We start from the raw sequence: 6,000 nt of genomic DNA, 5'->3' as shown, positions 1-6,000 counted from the left end.
CAGCTCGACATGTGCAATAACCGGATTTACTGCTATAGCCTTCGATCCAGGTTTATAAATCTTAATTAACAATCACGAAGCTAAAACCTGTTTCCAAAGAGGTCTACCTCTATGGTCTCGTGCAGTGTCGTATAGGGACACCATTGAACTTAAAAAACCCTAAAATGGCAATCACGTGACTTTTACATTGATAGCGATACGTAATGTATGCGCCATATTGGAAAGCTAATCATGTACTAGTTCCGTTTGTAAACAAACAGTGAAAAATGACAGAAACGTACATGTTGAATAGTTATTTTCTACCTGGGTGTTAATGAAAACTCCTCCTACACAACGTTTAAAGTGTCCTGCTAAAAGAAAATCTATTTATAACATATGGAGTAGGATATAATAAATGATAAGTAGATGTAAAATAGATTTTCGTAGACCATATTATTCATACATACTGTTGTATTACAGATGCATAAACCAAGCAAATGATATATTCAAGCAAATAACAACTGTTCCATTATATTAAAAATTATATTACATATGCATAAACCATAATGGAGAAACTTAGCACATGAAGTATTTCGATGAAAACAACACATATGCTGCCAAAACAGAAACCGTTTTCAAGATTTAAGTGATAATAGCTCATGAATGTATGATATGTATAATACAGTATCTGTAAAAGATGGAATAAACTATTGCAACAACTAAACGGAGATTAAAAACAGTTGTAATAGAGGATAATCAAAATAAGGCAAACAAGGAAATGCAGGAATTAGTGTAATCCGATGATTAAACTTAAACATACACATTACAGAAACTGTGTAAAAGGAGATTTGTATACCACTGGATATTGAGCCAAGGTACATCAGAGTGTCTTTAGAACTAAATCAGATTAGAGATAGCAGCACAACAACAGCTACAGATGAATATTACAGTGATTACACTGTTACTGGCCTTTAAAAAGTACTGCTTTAGTATTTTATGCTGCAAAGATGCACCTTGCAGTTTGAATGTACGATTTTAGCATAATGATTCTGTCGGAGATCATAAAACGACTGAATAAGGTTTTTCATCAATGAAGCAGTATATGTTTGAAGGATATGCCATTTGCTGTGTCAGTAAGGTGTTTCTCAAGGCATAGCACATCACTAGAACCTACACTACTGATAACATACACCACACGATGGAGTGGATCTGGCTTTGCATTAATACAAAAATATTGATCTGCAACTAGCAGGATTCTGATGACACCATCTGATGGACGCACCAATCCTCTATTGTTTTGTAGCTGATTTTGCACCACATTTGCTGATAAGTTTGCGAAAGGTAGCCTTAAACTGAGTAACAGTAGGATTATTATTCCAACCACCAAAACAAAAGCATCAATTATAACAATTACATAAAATCAACAAAAATAATTGCCTTATTTACATAAACATAGTACCCTTAAGATACAACAATACAACTAATAAAATAAACGAAAATAAAATAGGTCAAAATGCTACCATATCGCTATGTAAAATGAAAATGTGGCAATTTTCACAGGAAGTCATTCACACACATCTTAGGCATAAAGCTTAATGGAAATTTCTTAATCAAGCATGACTCAAAAATGGATTGCATCCATGAGATTATTTCAATAGAAATGACCACAAACAAATTGCAGAAATACTGCAAAGAAGTACTAACCATTGCCACAGATGCATTACTAAAGAAATTCACATCAACATCTTCTGCTAAGCTGCAGACATATTCATAAGCACTTGCTGTGGCAGCCGTCGCTGTCTTGCGTGCTGTTTGAGGTTTCTAAAAAATCTTTAGATATATCTACTTTAAGTTGAACAACCTAGCAGCACTGTGCTTGACAATATTGTTTTGAATTCAATCATTGAAAAGCACCATTCAACATTGAAAAATAAACCTTTCAATGACTAGGCAGTGTAAACAGTGTGGGCACAGCATCTGGTTTCAGTCGAACATTTTGACCGGTTCTGTCAAAACATGGATCATTGAAATTTTTGTTGCAGATAAGTGCCCAAGGATCAGGCTGATTCACTCTTCTGCAATTGCGATACCATTGTAAATAACGAGAGTTCTCAGTTACTTTGTTTGGAAATCTAAAAATTAAAATGAAACTGTAGTAGTTAGTTAGCAACAGTAGTAATAACAACAGTATTATTACTCTTATCTCCTTATTGCTAGCAATGATATACAGCCCCCACATGGAGGCTGTATATCATTGCTTCTAGTTATATCCAGGTACAACAATAAATAATATTATAGGTACTACAAACATTTTTTTCAAATATTTATTTAGAAACAACGCGATGGTTTGTAGCTCCTAAATATTTATAATAAAAATTTCAAATTTAAATAATAAAAAATCTTCGTTCTGATGGAAGAAAAAGTTCACTCGCTAGCTTATAAATTTATCTAATCACCGACAACATACAGTCAAACTCGTACACTCAGTAGTGACACTGATCAACTCTAGTTAGAACTAACTAGTGGCATACTAACTAGTAGTAGCACAACTAGTAGTAGTCGTAGTCTTTAGCAATAGTAATGGGACTAGTAGTAGAAATGACTCACTTGTGAAATGTCATGCCCTCTCCTTTGAAAGTCCATTCTTGTGGTTTTTGCAGTTCATGGAATAGCAATAGCACTGTGCACCTACACCCTTCTGTCTCTTACATAAATTATTAGTAGTAATCTCAGTAGCCTGTTTCTTTGATTTAGCGGTGTATTCTTGATTTTCCATAGCTGTTAAATTTGAAACTAGATTTCTTTCTCACGTTGAACACAATGAAATTTACTCAAATGTTAACTCAACATGGCGTCGGCCGGATTTCTGTAATCGCGAATGACCTTTGCCATTCCAGGGGTTTTGAGTTCAATGAGGGACACTATACGACACTGGTCTCGTGAAAACACAACTGCGTCCATAATATATGATGTTATCAACTCTACGTATTGACTTTATATAATTCTACAATGACCAAAAATCGATTACCAATAACAACAAGTGAGCAATAATAATACGATTGCACATGTAGTAACAATGGAACGAAAAGTCCTATAGACAAAATTTTCAAGTTCTGGTCCGCGTTTTGATAGAATATTGCTTTGATTCATTTCGACCTCTAAAAGATATGTGTAGAGGTAAAATCCATCTTTATACTCTGCTGCAAGTTTTGTGTCTTTGCCCATTTGATTCCCGTAGATACGATTCGGAGCGCTCCTCAGTTTATTTTGCTACCGATAGTCGGTAAACAACAAGTGTCTTATTTTCGTTTTATTGGATTTCTATAAAGACCCTAAAGAAGACTAAAAGCATAGCTAAAGCTATTCAGGAATCGCCAACTAAATTCAACAGTTATATGTCGAAGGCGACAGCGTATAGTGCTGACAATGCATCTGTGAACTATGGAGTGCACCATTCTGTTTACCAACATCTGAAGGTAGAGCAACCAAACTTACTAAAAGCTAACTGTTGTGCTCATCCCACGCACAATTGCTTAAAGAATGCTGCTTCCAAACTGGATGTGGAGTTAATAGTAATATGGGTCTTCAATCATTTTTCTTCTTCAGCAGACCGAAGACAGCAGCTTAAAGGTTGACTTGCAACAAAATTCACATTACAGTTATTTGATAGCAAAAGATTCACCAAGTCTTACTCTGCAGTGTTGTAGGTGCAAAATATGTGGGAATGTGATTACAAGCTTTTAAAAGCTCAAAAACGAAAAGCCGCCGTAGATTGGAATCTCTTTATTTTGATGACGTAACCACAAAATTTGGTTATCGTCTTGTCACGTATGTTCTCACGTGAATTGAAAGGCCAATACAAAGCTCAACATAAAACTTATCGTAGTACTAGTTTATGACAAACACTTCGGGTTTTACCGAAGACCCCGTATCAATTATATATGCTTTTTTGATGTTTTTGAGCTTTTAAGAGCTTGTAATCACATTTCCACATATTTGCACCTACAACACAATAGAGTAAGACATGGTGAATCTTTTGATACCGAATAACTGTAATGTGAATTTTGTTGCAAGCCAACCTTTAAGGATTTCTATGAACTTCTTGATATAGAGTGGTGTGAGCTACTAAGACGTGTGCCCACAATATGGCTGTCATCAAAACCTGCAGTTGAGAGATTACTGAAGGTTTTGCCAGCAGTGAAAAGTTATTCTATCTCACTTGGGGATGATTGCCCAACTGCTGTTAAACAGTTACTGAAACTCAAAATGGTTGGGACCGACAATCATCAAGCAAAGGAATGCGTTGTGGAACTCTATCTGAGCTTCATATCAAAATTACCACTGTATTTGAGAAGGCTGTTCTGCAACTCAAGAAGTACAATGGTACAATAATGGACCTTTATGGCATTATGAATGGACTGAGAGGCTCCTTGAAAGACAGAATGAAAGACAAATTTTTTGGTAGCACAGCGAGAACAATATCAGGCAAATTGAGCACCAATGAACACTGGATAATCACCACAGATCTTCTTGGATTCCTAGGCAATGGCGTGTATGTATAATGCTGCATACTGTGATAAATAATTACTTACAAAATAACAGACATTTTATGTGACACTTTTGGATTGGTAGAAGTTAGAAAAAGCCTAATGGGTCACATACATGCATACAGCATACAATACAAATAATGCAGATTACAAAATTGTTCTTGTTTTTTCAGCTATTGCCTACCTAGAGAAATGGTTTGACTTCACAGAGGACTCTTCTTCATACAAAGCAACTCATTTTGCACAGATAGAAGGCATCCCTAGCTACCAACACATGTTTGACTTTAAGATTGATCTCAATCTAAGCCATGTGGATTATGATGTATTGTACGAGGAGCAAAGCGGTATCAGGAAAATTCCCTGGAATAACATCAATACCTTAAGCTCCCCAGCTGAAAAGTGGAGTTACATCTTGAATAGCACACCACTATTTCCAGAAACAACTAAGCATGTATCATATATACTCTCCATACCAACCGGCGATGCCGTCTTTGGGCACATATTTTTACTTATGACAGCCAAATGGACAAAAAAAGAAACAGAGCATCAACCGTACCTATAAAATCAGAGCTGCAAGTGGCACGCAATATGAAAATGGACTGCAAAGCATTTTATGCTGCTGTATTAAAAGATGATGCATTGCTAAAGAAGTGTAGACAATCAACTAAATATTGTGAGTAAGACTGAAGAGAAGAAGAGACAATGCATACTAAGTAGGGTCTAGTATACATTACCGTACAGCATTATATGCATGTATATCATTATTATATTAGTATATATATCATGCCATCATATCATGCAATTACCATACAACTATATACAAGACACTATACGCTATACACTTTCAAATACAGAACCTACTACCAGCTACAATATGGCCTGCATTTTTTGTTCATCCATCTGGCAACCCTAATTAGGGGAGAGTGGGGCACATTGCATTAACAGGCATGTTGAAGCACTCCTCAAATTTCTTGCCTGTTTACATTAATTTAAATTCTTACCTCACTAACTAAAGAGCTTACTAGGTCATCCTATGAGATATCTTGATTGCATGAAATGAACAGCAATTTAGGTGAGTCATAATTTTATAAAACTTATTGGTAATTATTTGCCCTTGTATTTTATATCCAAATTTAGAGAATTGCATATCTTCTTGGTACATCATCCTATGTTGTCAAAAGTCAGTGGAGGCAGCTATAGACATGTTCTCTTCACAATGCACCCACCAACCTCATGATGTTACATCATCTTGAGTTGGAATGAACATTCTGGTTACTCAGAGTCATTTGTGGAACGTTGAAACACAAAAGGTATGGGGCAAGTTGCAACATGTTTTAATGATAAGAATAAAGGGGCAAGTTGCAACGTGTCCCAACTTGCCCCTCTATTCTTATAGAGGGAACAGATCGAGTAGCATTGATGCTGCTGTCTGAAACAAACCTTGATGACGTACCTAAATGTTAGTCCTCATGAT

This window comes from Watersipora subatra, chromosome 3 (assembly GCF_963576615.1).
Source record: "Watersipora subatra chromosome 3, tzWatSuba1.1, whole genome shotgun sequence".
Classification (NCBI taxonomy): Eukaryota; Metazoa; Bryozoa; class Gymnolaemata; order Cheilostomatida; family Watersiporidae; genus Watersipora; species Watersipora subatra.
Note: the sequence above shows the minus strand (reverse complement) of the source record.